Here is a 22,142-nt window from a genome sequence, read left to right as displayed (position 1 = left end):
ACATGTCAGAATGTAGCTCTTGAAGAGTACTTTGACCCTATGTAAGTGGCTTAATTCTGAAAATTAGGCACAATAAAAAATATTCTAAAACAACGTGTTGTCTTGACCCTGTCTACACCATAACTAGCTCCATAAACAATAGGCTTTAGCCACCAATGTATCCCGTAGGAAAGGAAACTCATCTAATATGAAATTAGGCCTCCAAGAAGCTTCCTCAGGTGGTAAACCTCTCCATTTGATCAAATATTCAATGATAGAATGAGATCAAAGCTTCTTCTCACATTGACCTCTGATAGCCTCCTCTAGGATGTACTGAATAAGACCTTCTTCATCAATAGGTGGTAGCTCATCAATTGTATCAACTGGATCACCGTAGAAAGGCTTGAGCTGACTAACATGGAATACATTATGAATCTTTGTAGAAGAGGGCAGCTCCAACCTATATGCCAAGTCTCCAATACACTTAAGGATCCGATAGGGACCATAAAATCTATGAGCAAGCTTGTTACTAGATCCATCTTTCAAAGTGGAATACCTAGACTTGGGCACCTTCAATAAGACCAACTCTCCTTCTTGGAACTCTAAAGGCCGCCTCTTCTCATCAGCATACATCTTCATTTGGTCTTGAGCTTTCCTCAAATTCATCTTACATTGCTGAAGAAGGGTTTGCATTCTTTCCAACTCTTCTTTCTTATGAGAATTGATTCTTTTATTAAAGATGAATGTGGGCAAGGGCACCTTATAGCCATACATAGCCTCAAAGGATGAAACTCTAATGCTAGCATGAGTAGAGTTATCGTATGCAAACTTAGCCAAGTGTAACCAAGAATCCCATGAATTTTGGAAATCATAGCAGAAATGGCGAAGATAAGTCTCTAACCATTTATTTACCCTTTCTATCTCTCCATCAGTTTGTGGATGATAGGCCATAGAAGGAGCCAATTTAGTATCCATAGATGTAAATACCATCTGCCAAAAGTTACTCGTGAACTTTGAGTCTCTATCATAGACAATCACCTGCAGTAATCCATGTAATCTAAATATTTGCTCCATGAACTAACTAGCCACTTGTGAGGCAGTAAACTAGGTCTTGGTTGGACTGAAATGGGATGCCTTGGTGAGTCTATCCACCACTACATATATACTATTCCATCTAGTTTTGGTACTAGACAAGCCAGTAATGAAATCCATGGTAATGTGCGTCCATTTGCCTGTAGGAATGGATAATGGCTGCAACAAACCTCCTGGCTTATGGGTGATGTCCTTATTCTACTGACAAGGCATACACTTCATGACAAAGTCCTTGACATCTTTCCACAACCCTTTTCAATAGAAACTTTTGTTGATCCTATCACAGGTCTTGAAAACTCCAAGATGTCTAGCTAAAGGCGAAGAATGTAGTTCATCCATAATTTTCCGTGTAAAAGAAGAGGTAGAAGGAATGAAAATCTTGCCATTTAACCAAGTAAGGCCATTTTTAAGCTGATAATGCGAGTTTTCTTCCATGAGTTCTTGCTGTAATTTCTAAAAAGTATGGATGAGCTCTTCATCTAAAAGATAAGCCTATTGTAGTTCTTCAATCCAATCACTATGTAGTTCAGCCATTGTTGAAGCTTTGCAAGCCCGCATGCGAGAAAGAGAATCAACCACTATATTGTCTTTACCCCTCATATGAGTGATGTCAAATTCATAATTTTGCAGTATAGCTACCCACCTATGCTGCTTAGGAGTAAGATTGGATTGGGTAAGGAAATACTTAAGAACCCTGTGATCACTCTGGACTCTGAATCGACTGCCATACAAATAATGGTGCCATTTCTTTATTACATGCAATATAGCCAACATCTCTTGGTCATAAACATTCATGGACATTTCTTTATATGTTAGCTTACGGCTTTCAAAGGCAATCAATCCATGCTCCTGTAACAAAACAGCCCCAATGCCACGACCATTGGCATCACACTGAATGGTAAACTCTCTGGAGAAGTCTGGGCATACTAAGATAGGAGCTGAATTGAGGAGTCCCTTTAACTCGTTGAAGCTATTATCTGCAAGAACATCCCAAAAGAAAGCCTCCTTCTTCAACCTATCAGTCAAAGGAACTGCAATAGCCGCATAATGCTTGATGAATCGGTGATAGAATGAAGATAGACCAAGAGATCCTCTAAGAGAAGTAGTAGTAGTGGGTGTTGGCCAATCTTTGATACATTGAACCTTCTTGGGATCAACCCCTGTATTCCTTTTTCACTAACAATATGTCCCAAGTATTCCACTTCAGTCTACATGAAAGAACATTTCTTCTCCTTAGCAAAAAGCCTATGATGTCTGAATACATAAAAAACCCTCCTCATATATGCTAAGTGATTATGTAAAGTCTCACTGTAAATTAGAATGTCATCAAAGAACACCAAGACAAATTGAAAGAGGAAAGACTAAAAAATCTTATTCATCAGGCTGTGGAAGGTAGCTGGAGCATTTGTAAGTCCAAATGGCATCACTAAGAAATGATAGAGCTCACGATCAGTCCTGAAAGTAGTCTTGACTTCATCACCCTCTCGCATGCGGATCTGATGATACCCTTGTTGGGGGTAAAGGCGCCTCTGCCTAGCTGCCCATGTATTACTACACTGACAGTCACTGCCACTGCACTCTGCAAGTGGCGGGTGCCCGTCACTATCACTTTATTCTTTATTCTTTTAGTGACAGTTTGAATAAAGGAAGGCCCGGTCACACATTGTAACTGTTGGAGTTCTCATTTCTAGTCTCTCCCTTTCTTGCTCTTGCTCTCCCGCCATAGCTCTCGAGTCCAACCGTCAATCCGTCGCTCCCTTTTAACTGGTATTAGAGCTTTGCTTTCCAACTCTTGAGCTTGGTTCGTGGCATTCTCAACATCCCATCGACCCCCTACTTGCATTGGGTCTCCTTCTCGGCAGCCATATCTGACTCCTTCAGGCTCCCGTCACTCCCCGGCTTTCCGAGCACCTTTCCGGCATTGTTGCACACCTTCAGGGCATTACATCAGAGGTATTTGATGATTTTCTTCAGGGTTTACTTCAGTTCTCAGGTCTCACAGGCTGTAAACAAAGTTGTGGACATCCATAGCTCACACCTCTTGGAGCTTCCTTCACCTAGATCTTGCTTCCAGCCTATCAAGGCTTGCTGAGGCTTGGTGTAGGCCTTCTTTGGCCCTCATTTGTGCCCCCTTTGGGCCCCATTGTTGACACGTGGGATAGCAGACCCTCCTAGCCATCTCATGTTTTTTTTTTGCGCATGTTTCAAAATCTGGCCCAAAAATCACTCTTGTTGTCATATCTCGGGCATTCGGAACCCGATTCAGGCAAGGTAAGAGTCTAAGTTAGGGTTTTGGCACGCTCCGGATGCGATGATGATATTGGATTTGCAAAATTCTGATGAAAAAATCTTTTGCAACAGATTTCAGGTCGAGACATCATGTATTTGTATGCCTATGCTTGTTTGGGCATGACTACATAACCGGTTTGATGCCTATTGCATCCCGATTGATTGGGGGATTGAAGCTACATGTAATGCTATGATTTTGGCCTAATTTTTGGGCTGGAAATACACAGTTTATAATAGTAAATGCATGCTGAATACTCTTGGACTGAAGCTATATTTCATGCTTTGACATATGCCTATTGGTTCTGGATATATGTCTTGGGTTATGCTATGATGTATTGATCATCGAGGGATGACTTTGAGCTTGTCATTGAATTCGAATGGTTTTGGAAGCTTGAGCTTATTTCAGCCCGCACTTATTGACATTGGTATATGCTTTGACAGTGATGCTTCTTGGGTTTATGCATATCCGTTGCCTACGGCTTGATGCTCATGTCACGGTTGATTACCCTATGCATACGTTGAGCTTGAGTGCTCATTGAAGCTCCATCTTTGATGCATTTTGGATTATCTGGAGTAGTCTTGGATGTTACTTGGCTTGTCAGAGTTTGGATTGGTATTGTATTTGATGTCTTACATACTTACAGATGCTACATACGGATGCTCTACCGCCTACACATTCAGGATGTACTATTGATGTATTGTCTTGGACTTATGTCATTGGCACTGTGTCTTGCCTTGGCTTGAGCTCTTGAGCTGTACATATGGTTTTTGTGCCAGTGGGAGCATTCTTGAATGCTTATCAGACATTGAGCAGGTGGTACTTTTATGCATTGAGCCGTTACATGCTATTGAGCAGTTACAAACACTTGAGACTTTGGGACTTCTTACCTTTTGGGATGATACATCATATGTCTTGGTTCACTGTATGCTTATGAGCTAAGTTAGTTTTGGATCCGTATCTTTGTGAACTCACACCTACTTGTGTCAAGTTTTGGTAGTGGTATGAACACTTTGCCACGTTGCCTAGGGGGTGTGCCTGGCAGATGTTTGTATGACATACTTGGGTGTTGGATTCATGCTTATCGACTGTCATATGCTTATGCTATGCCCGCATGATGCCGGCTTTGGTCTTGGCAATATTTGATTGCCTTGGGATCCGATTTTGGCACTGTAAGCTCTCTTTTACTGAAATATGAAATTTATTATAGCAAGCATATATGTATGGACTGACATGGATTTTTCATGCTAAAACACTCTGAAATGATGTATTTTCACTAGTACTTGGTGGGCAACAGCTTTGATTTCACTTTCCTTGCCATTTTTCCTCGATTTTTGTGATTTTTTTGTCATTTTTTGCAGTAAACAGCAAGCAGTTTTGAACTGTCTACAGTCTTCTAGCCTGCATTATGGCGAGTTCATCCACTGAACATGCTATTTTCAACATCACTAAGCTTGATGGTATGAATTACTTTTATTGGAAGAGCCAGATTTGGCAGATGTTGGTGGAAAAATCACATATCAAACCTTTGAGGTTAAGCAGACATCTGTCTGCAACTATGCTAGATGAGGAATGGCTTGAGCTTGATGAGTTATGCAAGTCCACCATTGTATTGTATCTCATAGAATAGGTTCACTACAATGTATTTAAGGAAGAATAGAGTGAATGGCAGTTGTGGGATAAAATCAAGAATCTCTATGACAAGAAAAGTCCAGCGAGTCAAATGTATTGGCTGAAGCAGCTTATGGATCTGTGCATGAAGGAGAATGTAATTATGTCTGCTCACTTGAGCCAGTTCCATGCTATACTCAAGAACTTGACTTTGCATGACATCACTTTTGCAAAGGATGTCACTCCTCTTTTCTTGCTTGGTACTCTTAATGAGTCATGGGATGTATTCCACACTGCATTATGTGCCTCTACTGCTACCTTGAAATTATCTGATGTTGAGAGTGCTCTTCTGCAGGAAGAGGTTAACCGTAAGAATTTGGATGCCTCTCGTGTGTCTCATGCTATGACAGTTAGAGGCAGGAATGATGGATATGGAAAGCATGGTAGTGGTAGTGGCCATGGACGGGATTCTCAGAAATCTTGGTCCAAGTCTCGTGGGAAGTCACGTAGCAAATCTCGCGGCAGGAATGCAGATGTTACTTGTCACCATTGTGGAAAAAAGGGCCATATTAGGCCACAATGCCATGAATTGCGCAATGAAAGGCGCAAAGATAAGAAGGTGCAAAGATAAGGGGAAAGAAAAAGTGCAGGATAAGTCTTTTGATCGCAGCATAGTGCCTGCAAAGTCCAGTGTTAAAATTGAAGAGATCAATGTTATGCAATCTGAGGATGTTGATGATGATGATTATATCCTTGCAGCTTCTTCTAGTGCTTCGCAGATGACAGAGATACACTCTATGTATGCACAGTGTTGGCTCTTGGACTCAGGTGCATCCTTTCATGTGACACCTTGCCGAGAGTGGTTTCATTCATACCATATTGTTTCGGGTATTGTGCGCTTGGGTGATGACAACTCTCTTGATATTGTGGGCATTGGTGATGTTAGGCTGTAGTTTCCTTCTGGCAACAATTTTGTTATGCAGGATGTACATCATGTACCTGCTTTGACATGCAATATCATGTCAGCTGGACAGCTTGATGACGCAGGTTATCATGTATCTTTTGGAGACTCTGCATGGAAGATCACTCGTGGCAGACTTGTGATTGTGAGAGGTGCCAAGGCTGGCAGTCTCTACCCCTTGATTGTATCAGCTTCTTCCCTTGATCAATGTTTTGTCTGTGGGTTCCCATATGGATCTCTTTGGCATGCCCGTTTGGGCCATATGTCTTTGAAGGGAATGAAAATGCTTTCTGGTTTGCAATACTTACCGCCCCTTGATTATGCATGTTTTGATTCATGTGAGCATTGTCTTTATGGTAGGCAGACTAGGTCTACGCATAAGAAATCTGGTAGGCCACGCATGAGTGAGCCCTTGGCATTGGTACATTTGGATGTCTGTGGGCCCATGCCTTGTCAGTCTATGGGTGGTGCAAAGTATTTTGTTACGTTCATAGATGATTTTTCACTGAAAGTTTGGGCTTATCCCATTAAGCTGAAATCCGATGTCTTGGCTGTGTTTCAGAGATGGCTTGCATTGGTTGAGAACCAGTTTGGGTATAGGCTAAAATACCTAAGGAAAGATAATGGGGGTGAGTATGTCTCACGTGCTTTTGAGCAGTTATGTGATGAGAGGGGTATTAAGTGTCAGTTGACTGCCCCCTACAACCCCCCTAGAATGGTTTGGCTAAGCGGATGAATAGAACCATCCAGGAGCGTGTACGTAGTATGCTTAGCCATGCAGGCCTACCACAGAGCTTTTGGGTTGAGGCAATTAGTACAACTGTGCATGTCATAAACAGATTACCCTCTAGTGGTTTGGATTTCCAGGTTGTAGAGGAGGTATGGACTGGAAAACCTCCCTCTTATGCGCATCTCCGTGTCTTTGGATGTGAGGCATTTTTCCATGTGCCCAGGGACAAGAGAAGTAAGCTAGATCCCAAGAGTGTCAAATGCATTTTCCTTGGTTATGGGGATGCAAGCGAGATGGGTTATCATCTCTAGGATCCGCAGGCGTGAAAAGTCATCTGCAATCATGATGTAGTCTTCCATGAAGACAAAATGCATAGGTAGCCTGAGAGAGTTGTTGAGATCCGCAGGGTCATATTTCAGGAGGAGCCGAGAGCTCCCACACAGCCAGTTGGACAGCCTACAACTGCAGCAGATGCTCATGGTCAGGGTGTTGGATAGGCAGTTGGGCAGGCAGTAGAGCGTGCCGTGAGACGGTCTACTAGAGACAGACGTCCACCAGATAGATTTCAGCCCTCGATGCATTATGTCTTGGTTATAGATGCAGGAGAGCCTTTCACTTATGATGAGGCTATGCGCAGGGGTGACAGTCACTCCTGGGAGAGGGCTATGCAGTCTGAGATAGACTCCCTGCATAAGAATGACCCTTGGGATTTGATTTCCTTGCCTATGGGCAAGAAGGCTTTGCCATGCAAGTGGGTGTACAAGCTAAAAGGTACCCATGGACACCCTAAGCCGGCATACAAGGCTAGATTGGTAGCAAAGGGTTTTAAGCAAAAGCATGGTGTGGACTTTGACGAGGTCTTTTCTCCTGTGGTTAAGATGACCACTCTGCGCTTAGTCTTGGCTTTGGTTGCTCAGCTTGACTTGGATTTATACCAGATGGATGTCAAGACGACTTTCTTACATGGGGACTTGCATGATGAGATTTATATGGAGCAGCCTAAGGGCTTTGCAGAACCTGGCAAACAGCACCTAGTGTGCAAACTGAAGAAAAGTCTTTATGGCTTAAAACAGGCACCTAGGGAGTGGTATCATAAGTTTGATGCCTTTATGCAGTCACAGGGCTACAGCCGGCCGGAGTGCTATGGATCCGTGTCTTTACACGAAGAAAGCCCGTGATGGTTCTTTATTGATTTTGGTACTCTATGTGGATGATATGCTGATAGCAGGGAAAGCTCATGATGAGCTAGATGGTCTTAAGGCTCAGCTCAAGAAGAGCTTTGAGATGAAAGATCTGGGACAGGCCACTCATATACTTGGTATGCACATTAGACACGATAGGCATCAGGGACTCCTCTACTAATTGTCACAGAGGGAGTACATTCATAAAGTCCTTGAGCACTTTTGCATGCAGGACGTAAAGCCTATTGGCTGTCCATTGCCTTCTTATGTGAAGGTAGCACAGGCTGATTGTCCGCAGACAGATGAGCAGAGGGCTGAGATAACCAAGATTCCCTATGCATCCGCAGGGGTAGGGTAGTCTTATGTATGCCATGATAGCCACTCATCCAGATATTGCCTTTGCAGTTGGTGTTGTGGCACACTATATGGCTACACCTGGCAAGAAGCATTGGGATGCCATGAAGGGTATTGTGAGGTACCTGAAGAGCACTGCAGATATGTGCATATGCTATGGCAGCCAGGATACAGGAGTCGTGGGGTACACTGAATCTGATTATGCAGGACATGCAGATAGTAGGAAGTCCACTTCCGGCTATGTATTCACCTATGCTGGAGGTGTTGTTTCTTGCATGTCCAGGGTACAGAAATGCACGGCCCTTTCTACTATGGAGACCGAGTATGTTGCAGCCACTGAGGCTTGCAAGGAGGCCATTTGGTTGGTCGTTTAGTTGTTGACCTTGGTATTGATGCTATCCCTACACTACATTTGGATTCTATGAGTGCTATTCACTTAGCCAAGAATCCGGTCTTCCATGCGAAGACAAAACACATTGAGGTGAGGTATCACTTCATACGTGGGGTCATTGAGGACAAGTCTGTAGATCTTGTCAAGATCTCGATCGACGAGAATCCTGTAGATCTGCTCACGAAAAGCCTCTCTATAAAGTGCTTTGCCTTCCTCAGGAGGTTGATGGGCATAAGATGAGATGATGTCTTTCCTCATCCTGTTGTACATGTGTACATGTTGTACTGTCTTTTTTCTTTTTCTTTTCACTCCTCACTGAGGCAGATTTGCCTTTAAGTGGGAGGTTATTGGGGGTAAAGGCGCCTCTGCCTAGCCGCCCATGTATTAGTACACTGACAGTCACCGCCACTGCACACTGCAAGTGGCGGGCTCCCGTCTCACCATCACTTTATTCTTTATTCTTTTAGTGACAGTTTGAATAAAGGAAGGCCTGGTCACACATTGTGACTGTTGGAGTTTCCATTTCTAATCTCTCCCTTTTTTACTCTTGCTCTCCCGCCATAGTTCTCGAGTCCAACCTTCGATTCGTCGCTCCCTTTCAACCCTGACCTCAAATCAATCTTCATAAAGAATTGAGCCCCCTTGAGCTCATCAAGAAAATCATCAATCCTGGGTATCGGATATATGTTCTTCACTATGATCTTATTAAGATCCTTGTAATCAATGCACATCCTGAAAGATCCATTTTTCTTTTTTACTAACAAAACTGGAGATGCATAAGGTGAAGACCTTGGTTCTATGAATCCCATCTCAAGAAGCTCCTTGATTTGCTTAGCCACTTCCTCATGCTCACATTTGGATAATTTGTAAGGTGGCTTATTGATTGACTTTGAGTTGGGTTCCAAATCAATAGGGTGATCTACTGCTCTCTTGGGAGGCAATGAAGTAGGCACCTCAAACAAATCCCTATACTCCTCAAGAAGAGCTGTCAAGGCTAGATGACTTGCTGAATTATTGGGTTGATCATCCATCTCTTTATTCAAATGCAAAACAAATATTTGCGAATGCCTCTTATACTCCCTTTTGAGTTGCTGAATTGTGATAAGCTGAAAATTTGATCTACTAGGAAATCCCTGTAAATGGATGAGCCGTCCATTGAAGATAAACTCCATATACAACTGTGAAAAATCCATAGTGATTTTGCCTAATGTCATCAATCAATCACAACCGAGTACAATGCCTATATGCTCTATTTCCAAAGTAATTAGGTTTACTTTTTCTTCAAAATTTTCAGCCAACTGTAAAGAAACTTGTGGGCATATTTGTGTGCTGATTTCTTCTTCACCATTGGCCACTTGAACTCTAATGGGCTATTGTAAATCAGTGGGAATACAATTCAGCTTGTCCATAATGGACTTATTCACAAAACTATGTGTATTGCCACTATCTATCAAAATGAACACTGTCGTTCCGTGAATGTTACCCTTCGTACGGAGTGTATTAGGGCTCTTAGAACTTGTCCAAGCATCCATGAAAATGGAACAACTAATGGCAGCAAGTGACTCATGACATTCCTACCTGGGTCAAAAGAAACACTCCCACCTGGATCAAAAGGAAAAGAGTCAGCTGGATCATAAAAATACTCTTGCCCAACTTCTTCCTCAAGATCATCATTTTCAGCATTAAGTTCGATTGCATTAGCTTCATCAATCTCATCTTCAAGATCCTCAAAGACTAACATACTCTGAAGCTTGGGTTTCATATTTTTGTATACACACTTTGTGGCATGATCAGGTGTATACTTTTCCCCACACTTGAAACATAAGCATTTTTCCTTTCTTTCTTTGTAAAGATCCATAGGAATAGACTTAGGATTCATGTACTGAAATGGAATTAGGCTTGCTATCCCCTTGTTTGAAGTCAACTCTAGGACTGCTTGCTGTCTTGAAGTTACTTTGAGGTCTTGAAGCATGGAACGGTGGATAAGTTGGCACTCTTAAGCCCCCATTTGGCACATGATTGCTGCCATAAATATTATCAACTTATCCCTATTTTAAAACAGTTCTTGGCTGTCCAAAACTAGGCTGAAATGAAGATTCTCTTCTATATTTCCTTCCATAGCACTTCGCAATATCAATAGCCTTAAAGAGAGAAGTAGGATTTTGTGCCATGACATCAGCTGATAAAGATGGCTCTAAGCCATACATATACTTGTGGATCTTAGCCTCATCACTGATGCTCTCTACAAACATGGTTAGGTTGAGAAATTGGTTTGTGTACTCTCTTACACTTAGGCCTCTTTGCTCCAAACCATACCATCTCCGTGCCAATTTCTCTTTTTCAAGAGGGGAGACAAAGACTTCAGCTATGAGTATCTTGAAAGCTTCCCAATTCTCTACAAGTATGTTCTCTTTTTTAATATACCTCCACCAAGTATGCGCAAATCCCTCCAAGTACAAGGAAGAAAAATGAATCTTCATGTCATCAGTTCTAGGAAATATGTCAAAGTAAGATTCCATTTTAGAGATTCACTCTAAATCAGATGATAGTAAAGATGATTGACCATTGAACTTGGCCAAAATGATCTTATCTTTTAGTTCCCTTTCATGGAATGGTTGTTGTTCCAAAATAGACCGATCATGATTGCTAGGCATTGAACCCCCAAAGTGAGATGAAAATCTCCCAATAGGTGGCTGAGAATCACTATGCAATCTTCCAGTTGGTAGAGGACCCCTAGGAAGTTGAGTATTCAGCCCAAAAGCTTGAGAGTTGGCTCCATTCAAACTGCCCAAATAGTCATCACGCCTTTGTGAAGTCTCACCTACTTCATATTGACTATTTGGGATGTCTCTTTGTTCAATAATTCCATGACCATGACCATTTTGGTTAGGTGGCTGAAGTGGAACTGAAGGCTCACTGTTTGAATAAGATTTCTCCTTCGCTTCTTTAGATCCCATTTGCATTTGCATCCATTGGGGGAATTGAGCCATAATTTGAGCATTGGATTCCACCAACTTATCAATAGAAGCCTTTGTTTGAGTCATTGAATCCACTAACTTCTCAATAAAAGACTTCGTTTGACCAATAGATAAAACCATCTGCTCCATTCTTGATAATAGAGGCCTCATGACGTTCTCTATGCCTTCGTTCATGTGCACACAAGATATCATTGAGTACATTGATTTTCCCTTTTTGTTGAGGCTCTTCAGGGCTCTCTTGGGATGCATTCTCCAACATGGAATCTCTGATTTGCTAAGCATAATCGTCATGGACCTTATTTTTGCCTTTATGCCCTGCCATAATACTGCAGTCCTATAGTACCCCCTGTAAAAAAAATAGCTATAACTTGGGCAAGCTCTGATTCCAAAACTTTTTAGTTCAAATTGAAGCTAAGGATGCTCTCTTTGAGATGAGCTATAGCATGCTATAACAGGCTTAGAACATAAAAATTTGCAACTCAATCTTTGAGTCTAAACTGTCCAGGCCTGCACCCTGTTTTAACCAATGAATGCCCTGTTTACAACCTGTAAGGTAAAATAGTAACCCCAAATGGCTACCAAACCATGTAGAAGGATGAGTAGGACTTGTGAGCACCCTGTAGTACCTGCACCTGTACTTTAGTAATGAAGTTTGTACATGTATGGACCTGTAAAATCATTATTTTACCCTATTTTGATTCTGAAGGCACTTGAGCCTTTGGAAACTCTTCAATATTCAATTCTACACTCAATCTACCTATGTGAGGGATAAAATGGCATCACAGGCTCCCTACATAGGCTTCGAATCATCAAGAGGTGGGCAAAGTTCCCTCCGGGTCGGTTGGTTGCACCCCTTCGGGATCTTTAATAGTGAGGGAGGGTCACCTCTCTTTTATCCCACTATCTCCCTCGGCATCCACCTTTTTCTTCTGTGGGTATATCAATATAGCAGTGGCATTCTATTCTAATCAAGTAGCATGAAGTGCATTTTTGAAGTATTCATTCAGCCCCTTTCATGAGATGCAATTGAATGGAATCTGGAAAAATTGAATAAGGGAAGGGTCTTACTAATGCAATTCAATGACTCAATGATTGCTAGTACTTACCCTTTTACAAATTTTTAGATTAGGCAAAAGAATTCAGCCAAACAAATCAAGGTTATGCATCAAACTTGGTAAATGAGACCTATGATGAGATTATGATTGAATCAATGTGCTGAAATTCAATGAAATGGGCTGAGATCAATGGAAATAATACTAATCTTTGATCTATTGATCAATTCAAAGAATTAATTGATCAATAATCTCTCATCAACAAGTGGAAAAGCATTAACAAGTGGATTATTGACAGATTTCAGAGATTAAGCAAGAGAAATACCTTGATTAAGCTTGAAGAGGATGGTAGATGTCAACTTCAATCCCATTAATGGAAGAATTCCCCATAATCCACCATGAATCCACCACAAATCTTGAAATATCCATGAAATTAGTCCATATGAGCTTCAATATGATCAAGTACGTGAAGAATCAATGCCTCGAGCTTACTTGAACACTTGAATACCAAAGATTCAAGCCTCTTGAAGGAAAGCCCCAAAATAAACCTTCAATACATGCTCCATGGGCTGAAATCTTTACAATGTCTTCAATCTTGGAGTCTATCCAAAGCCTCTTGCCACCATATTCAACCTTGAAGATCTCTAGATGTAGTCTCTTACTAAGTGTAGATGGTCTGCAACCCTCCACTAGTCACTATCTTGTCCAGTACTTGTCTAAAATTGATTTTGATGGAGAAAAATAGGACTGAAAATAGAAGGAAAAATGGATCAAAGACCAATGCTCTGATACCACTTGCTAAGAAGAGGACTAGAGAGAGAGAAAGAGGAAAGAGAGAGAGTGCAGAAGAGAGAGAAAGATTGTAGGAAGAGAGAGAAAGACTAGAATTGGAGAGAGAAAGACATGAAAGAGAAAGAAGCCATAGAAGCTGTGAGCAAGGTGAGAGGAGAAGGACAATAATTGTATTAATGTGTCAAAAAGATGAGAAAAATTACATGTCCTCTTCTTTTATACCAATGTCAATGTGACATGACATAATATCAATATTATTTACACACTAAATTCTTATTCTTCCTAGCTTCTTACATAGATTTAGCAAAAACTCTCAATGAGAAAGTTAATATGATGTCCAAGTGGAAGTTTGCATGCATGCATTATCTCTATAGTAGGAGCTTTATCGGAAAACCATTCTAATAGCTTCCATGAGTAAAATTGATGATGTGGAGGAGTTGAAGGCTAACTTAGGACTTAGCACCAATACAATTGAAAAGATAGATTATGGCAACAAAGAAATTTTGCTTTTGAATTTTGATCCTACAAGGGAAAGATTGGTTTATCATTTATGCAATATTGGTTATAGTGATGACTAAGAGTTAAAGGTCATAGGAATTTGGCAGCTAGAGTCTTTTGAACCATGTAGCTTGGAATTACAGCCGATGGTAACTAGAAATTATAACACCCCTCATAGACTATGTGGATCCATTAGATTTTAAATAACCCAAGCATGGATCTAAGGTGGAGTCTCATGAATTGTAGCAAGTAGCTGAAATGACTCTTGATGTCTAGGAATGCTATACAAATATGATCCAAGTCCCATGGGGTTCTACCTAGAAAGCATCAAACTATCCACTTGAGCTCCAATAGAGTAACAAGGTGATGATTCACATGGAATATTATGCTAGTAATAGGACAAGAAAAAGGCTAAGTTCACCATAGCATTTGAATTGAAGGTCTATTAGGAGGATAGATTTAGAAAAGCTTTGCCTAAACACACAAACATTAATTGGGTATAGGAGAGAGCATAACAAAGAGATGGATGGACTAATAAGGCAATTGAGCTCTCAATAAAGTTTGCACACTTTGACATAACAAGAAAGAAAGGGACTATCTTGCAACAATGAAGCCTTGGGATGCATAAAATCTTCAATTGGAATGGTGATATTTTCCTTAATAAATATAGATCAACTTGTTTTGTTCATTTTCTACTATTCAATTATATGTGATTAGGCTAATATGCTCTATTTTCTATACCCTAGAGGACACAATAAGGATTATATTAGTAGAAACATGGTACATAAAAATTTTCAAAGATTTTGAAATTTTTTATGTACCATGAATCTACTCTAGTTAAAACTTATCTTTTTTAGCCAAGGGATCCAAATCCCTCATTCAATAGCTTTATCAAAAGATTCACCAATTGTCTAGATCCTTCTTTTAGTGTTGCTTGTACTTGTATTCATTTACTAGTTAAACTTTTACAACAACCTTCTTCCATCATACTATGTAGCTTTACTAGAGGATATAGTGGATAGACAAATTTCATGTTGTACTCATCCACCCTACCTTGAGTCATCCATTCAACTACAAGAGTCATTGAAAGAGTATGTACATAGTAATGGTGGTTGTAATGTATATTACAACCATTCCTTGAGAAGTAAAACACTTTGCATTTGAAAAAGAGAGAGAAAATAAGAAGAGCAAACAATGTACCTTAGATAGGCACATACAAAATCAATATATCTAAGGATCCTCAAGATAGATATGTTCAATGGCTTTCAACAACTGGCTCTGTATCTAGCCCCCTAGCCCTTTTCCCTTACTTCATAGCCTTAGGGCACATCATGGTAGAATAGGATATCCCAAGCTTTCCCGGATGACTTGTCACCTGCAATGTCCCTATTAGTTAGATTATTTTAATGTGCATATACATTCCAAAGAAAATTGATTTATGAAACTGACTCTCATTATGAAGATAATAATAATAATAATTAATGAGATATTATATACCAGTTCATGGAAGAAAGACTTGGGAGACCCTCCCAATACTAGCTTATTAAAACTATGTTTGTAGTATAGAACAATAAAAAGAACTAGCCTAGTGGATAGTCACTTAATTAAGTGCACTTGGGTGACGACACTGCCAGGATGGGTGACCTCTCAGGAAGATTTTCCTACAAGCTAGTGGAAGCTTCTTGCGCGTAGCCAATGGCACCAACAAGGCCTTTGTAGCCCACTGCCAAGTATGCCATGGCCAAGATGCCAAGGTCTATGTCTTGGTCGCTGCCTTAGTCGTAAGCCTTGGAGTGATGGCCACTCAACGACGCGCCACACGATGCTTGCCTATATATTCGTAAATTTTTATCTTCACACTCAAAAATGGATCTCTCTCTCTGACATCATCAATGATATCATCAGGAGCGCTAAAAGAAAGTGTTCTCTCTTTGTCCTCGAATGTCATCGAAAAAAGCTAAAAATCAAGTGTCCTCTCTTTTACCCCCTTGCAAAACTATAAATTGAGGGCGTGGGGATGACCAGGAGGAGGGACAAGAGCAATATTGATGAGGACGAGGCGCTGATTGAGAAGGAGGAGACTCTATTCCACAAAACGAAGAGACATCATTCCATTCAACCCAAGGAACATGACACACTAAAGGTCTCTCATTCTCTTCTACTCTAATTTGAGAGGAGAAGACACTGAAGAACTTTATCCTATTCTATCAATCCGGTTAGAAGCCATACCTCTACTCTCGTCCCTATTCCATCTACTAGAGAGAGAGAAATATTGCTCTCCACGAGGCAAGAAAAACCATTTGCGAGGCCTACATCATTGAATCCCTCAATAACCATCATCATCATTGAGAGTCTTACACCCTTGCCAACCAGTATTACTGTTGTGTTCTTCTTCTTCTATGAATCATATTTCCATCATGGCTGTGAAGAAAAGGATTTCAAAAGTGGAAATTGCGAATGACTCTCTACTAACGTGTAAGCAACAGTTGGAGTTGCAAGTAGGGGAGTCGCTAACAGAGTCACGAGTACGGATAACAACCCTTTACCAATTTTGATACCACAAGTTTTTCTACAAATTTCTATCCAAATTCAATAGAAATAAGATAAGTATCTTAAGAAATAATGCGATATTAGAGTATTCACTTGATAAATTATTAGAACATCTTATAGGCTAGAAATTTTTAGGAAAACTACGAAATACTAGAACTCAAGAGAAATCACAATGAAATTTTCAAGATGGATTTATTAAGAATGAACCTCGAAGAAATTAGTCAAGGATATAGTGTAATTTAGAGCCTTTGATAGAAGATTTTAAGACCGAAAATATCTCTAAGTTAAAGAAAGTGGCTTAAGACCAAGAAACTTGGTTACAAGAATAAACCTTAAACTGGGAAGTTAGAGACCCCAAAATCTAGATACCCTTAGTTAAATTCCAAGGGGAAGAGTTCATCATGTGAAATTCAAGTGTAGATTGCTACTAGATTAATCATCACTTGAAAGTTGTACGATTGATTGAAGTCATAACTGCTTGAAGACATCAATCTTGTTTGTGATTTTTTAGATTAGATCATGATTTAATTAAGTATTGGAATATATAAAAATAGAGGATCCCTATACCTCCCCCAAGGATAGGTGTTGAATCCCCATACCAAGAGGGGATGTTTTTACCACCGTGAAAGCATGGACGACTCCGATGGCGAGGGGTCTCCTAGCAGGGATCGTATTAAGTAGGAGGTGGTTAAGGTGCCAGGGGGGCTCTGGCTAGTAAATCTTTTACACACCTAGGAACTACCTGGTCCCTTGTATGGCCCAAGTTCTACTTGGAACACCTAAAAATGCTAGCTATAGGTGGATTTGATCTTGGTGATGTGCAGATGCACCGGATAATGCAACATGTGAAATTGTAATTTTTCTCTTGTATAGGCAAGAGAACACACATTATGGATCATAATCAATGAATTTATTTTATTCTGATTATACGTCTGTGAGTAAATTATGCAAACAAACAAATGTGCACAAAAAGACTCTTTTTAATTAATGAAGCTATTTTTATATGTTTAACATAATGTGGTAGGTAATTAGATAACTAAGAACTTCCATAGAAGGAAGTGGGTGGATGGATTTCCAACAAATCCAATCCTATGGCAGGGTGGTCTCTGTTAGCTGAGAGGTTTCCCTAAAAACAAACACTAGGAAGAAATTCTAGGAAGGGCCGATTCATTGACTTGCCTAGGGTTTGGTCTTAGAATTTGAATTGTAAATTATCTTAGGGGGGGAAGGTACGGTGGCTGTGCCAGAGCACTATGAGGGATTTCATAAATTCTTAGTTTGCTACTGGAAAAGAGCTTGTTCTCTATGAACCTAGGGTAATGGCAGTTGCTCCTTTCGAACAAGAAGCCTCTCGAAGGACACCTCCGGATGTGAGCTAGTTGTTGATAGGTGATTGTTAGGTCAATTTCAAGTTTCTCCATGGGTAACGTGCCATGATGCTTTTCCTGCGAGGTAGACCTAAGGTTAACTAGCTAGACAAAATCTGATCATTTTGGTTAGAGTACGGATGGTGACGACTGGAAGGTAAACTCTGGGCGACTACTAAAACATTACTTGTCACATAATAAAGGCAGGTACATTACAAATGGTATTAGAGCAAAAAAAAATTCACAAACTTGGTAATTGTAGCCTGAGATATGAGTTATTTTTCCCTTCCCTTGCTAATATGTGTTTTTATCCTACCTAGAGAGACGAATATTGGGAGCGGTTCCTAGTCTTCCAAGAAATGTTTATATCGGCAATGCATTCTACGGATTATAGATGGAGAATGCAAGTAATGTGGATTCTAGATTGCATCTATGATCCTTCTCCACTATACCAAGAAAGACATTGGATGATAAGTGGTGGATATTGTTATATCAACACAAATCATCTTGCCTTCCTTCAAACCAATTTGAAGAGGATAAGATGGATGGAAAACCTCAAAGTTCTAAAGGTTTATTTATTCCATGAAGCCATAGTGAATTCAACTTTATTCACTAGAGACTAGGAGGTTAAACTAAATTGATATGTTTATGAGGAAGCGACAAAGGTCATTCCAGCAGATCGAATTATAGTTGTTGGTCGCTCTAAATGACGCAACTACATCAAAGATGGACTTCCTGATTTCCCTTTAATGTACCCATTTTTAGATATCCATTCTTCAAAGCCCGATTATTACCCAATGGATATATCCAAATGCCATGCATAGATTGTATTAGGGAAATGTTCTCTCCCAAATAACCAACCATCCCAAAATAAATAGTGTATTTTTTCCCTAGAGCAAAAGAAATTATTTTGTTTATCCATTGAATATGAAATTGGTTACCATTCTGGCAATTAAGAATTACGAGTGAGTAGATATATCTAAAATCCATGGTTAGATTCCTTAAGTTAATTCAGAAAACTCTATCATGATGTAACCTTCACTGAAAAATTAATATAAAGTATTTTTATCCTTCTGAAATGATTTCTCCTTTTGAAAAGATACGAGCGAATTGTATGATAACATTCGTAGAGTTGACTAGAGAAAATCTTACAGTACCACAGGAAGTTATTCCTACCCTTAATGTTGTTGAGATCCAAGAAAAGAAGTTCGTGCTTAAGCAAATCAAACCACCTAAGTTTGATGGCCAAGGCAAAAACGTCGAGGTTGAAGCAGAAATATGGATTGAGTCCATGGAAGATTATTTCATTGATGCTGGAATTACTCTAGCTAATCAAGAAATGATTGGCAAGTTAAAGCTAACAAGAGAAGCCCGAATTCAGAGGAAAAAATGGTGTAAAGACCAAGGAATCTCTGAAGCTTCTGTTAGTTGGGACGTATTAAAGGATGCAATGTGAGGTTGGTATCTCCCGCTAGCATACTGCACGCAAAAGATGAATGAATTCTTTGGTCTAAAGCAACTCAGAATGACACTGGAAGCCTAGAACTCGAAGTTTGTAATACTTCTTAAGTATGCACCGTCTATGGATATTGCGCAACAAGTATCCAAGTTTTACCATGAATTGGACGATCCCCTGAACACACGGCTTGAAGCAATGCGTCCATCAGACCTCCAAGATGCATTGATAAGAGCAAGACCGATTGTAAAGGAACTCCAGTCCAAACCAAGAAATAATAAGCCTTGGAATAATAAGTTCTAAAACAGAAATATAACTAGGGGCTATGCAAAATAAGCCCAAGGTCAATTTCAATATGCTAATAGCAAGAAGGCTAAGACATCGACGATGGAGAACTTTACTGGTGGTAATAAGGATACTTTCAGGTGCTATTATTGTAACGAACCTAGCCACATCCAAAGGCGATGCCCAAAACTTGGATACAATGAGCATCAAAGCAAGTTTTGTAGTAACGACTAGAGCCATGGACATCCACAGCTAGAGGAAGTGTTGCCGACATAACCCTCAAGGAAGTAGGAGACGATGAAGGTCCCACCTTGGAAACTGACATGGAGAGAGCAAGAATTCACGCCTCTCTCAACAAGAAGGGACCATATCGATAGTTCTCAGTTATTCAAACACCATCAACCTATAACCATAAATCCTTTAAAATTTTGATTGATTGTGGAAGCACACATTCATTCATATCACCAAGGTGTGTTAGAAAACTAGGCATAGACATAATGTGTGCACCTGGGCTGATAGTTGAGTTAGCTAATGGAAAAGAAGTTTCCTCAATACAACAGACAAGTAAGGTGGAGTTTAATCTGGGTGGCAATCAGACCAACATGCAATTCAGAGTGATGAACCTGGGAACCTATGAGTGCCTGTTAGGAGTAGATTGGTTAATTCCCAATGATGCTCATATTCACTGTGAAAAGGGCCAAGTCACACTCTTGAATCTTGTAGGACAAAAAGTGACCACACAAGGAGAAGCATGGAAACCAAAGATTCAATTATGAAATCTTCTAGAATCGCTAAAGGTTTAAGAAAAGGGTCACATGTATACCTGATCAAATAATAAGACTGAACAAGATAAAGAAGCTAAAGATGAACCGTCTCACGGCTTAGGGAATATGCTGACGTATTTTCTGAAGAATTAACTAAACTTCCACCACAGAGAGAAGTTGACCACGAAATCAAGCTAGTACTAGGAACTGCACAAGTTGCAAAGCGACCATATCGAATGTCCATTCGAAAGCCATAGAACTAAAGGAACAACTCAAACACCTCTTAGATTAGGGATACATTAGACCTAATAACTCACCTTGGGGAGCTCTAGTGTTATTTCAGAAAAAGGAGGATGTGACTCTCCATCTCGAGGACTAAATCATGTAACGATCAAGAATAAGCATTCGATTCCAAGGATTGATGAACTACTTGATCAACTACAAGGAGCGAAGATTTTCTCCAAGATTGATCTTAGATTAGGGTATTACCATATTAGAATCAAGCAAAAAGATACCCCAAAAACCGCTTTTAGCATAAGGTACAATCATTATGAGTTTATCATAATGTCATTTGGATTAACAAACGCCCCTACTACCTTCAATAGATTAATGCAATATATATTCAAACCTTACCTAAATGATTTTGTTCTTGTATTCTTTGAAGACATCTTAATATATTCCAAGGATGAAGGAAGTCACGAGTCACAATTGCAAACAGTTCTTGAGACAATGCAGACTCACAAGTTGTATACTAAGAAGAAGAAGTGTGTGTTCTTCAAGAAGCAAAGCTAGTATTTAGGGTTTATAGTTTCAGTACAGGGAATTTCAGTAGATCTGACGGCCAAGGTCAAGGATGTACAAGACTGGCCACCTCCAACCACCGTAAGTGAAGTTCGTAGCTTTTTGGGTTTAATAAGATGGTATCGGGTCTTTATCAAGAATTATGCCTTGATTGTTGCACCCCTCACTGACCTACTCAAGAAGTAGGTTGCCATTAAATGGACCCAAGTTGAACAGTCTAGCTTTGATAGGCTCAAGCTAAGTTTAGTCACAACCCTGATCCTCAAACTACCCAATCTTAGCAAAGAATTCGAAGTGGTGACTGATGTGAGTTCTCTTGCCTCCTTGGGATGTGTACTCATGCCGGAAGGAGATCCAGTAGCATATTCCTCCAAAAAATTGAAGACTCACGAGAGAAATTATGCTACTCATGACTTGTAATTAATTGCAATTATCCACGCTCTTAAGTTATGGAGACATAATCTACTTGGGAAGAAATTCTCACTGGTAATAACTGACCATAAAAGTCTTAAATGGATCTTCACTCAACCAAATCTAAATATGAGGCAACGTTGGTGGATCGAAGTCTTGCAAGAGTATGATTTTGAGATCAAATATATACTGGGCAAAGAGAATGTAATTGCAAATGCTTTAAGCCGAAAATCATTTCTCAATGCACTTATCTTAGAAGAACCTCTTAGAGCTCAAACACTAGCTCCAATGATATCAATACCTAGCAATCCCATCATTGAGCTAGCCAAGGAGAAGGAAAATAATGATCCCAAAAATAGGCAAATGCTGAAGGAAATTCAGAATAAAGAACAAAATTCTAAGCTTAAGACAAAGTATCTTAACTTCTCTGTTGACGAAGGACTTGTCTACTTCAGGACAAGATTATGTATTTCTTCAAATCATGAACTTAAGAAGAAGATACTATGGGAAGCTCATGATTTTCCATTTGCAGGACATCTTGGTTATGCCAAAACTCTCAATGTAGTTAGGAAAAGCTATCATTGGGAGGAGCTCAAAAGTGA

Source organism: Lygodium microphyllum, chromosome 14, assembly GCF_053477565.2.
Source record: "Lygodium microphyllum isolate KBCC chromosome 14, Lygodium_microphyllum_v1.1.10, whole genome shotgun sequence".
Classification (NCBI taxonomy): domain Eukaryota; kingdom Viridiplantae; phylum Streptophyta; class Polypodiopsida; order Schizaeales; family Lygodiaceae; genus Lygodium; species Lygodium microphyllum.
Note: the sequence above shows the minus strand (reverse complement) of the source record.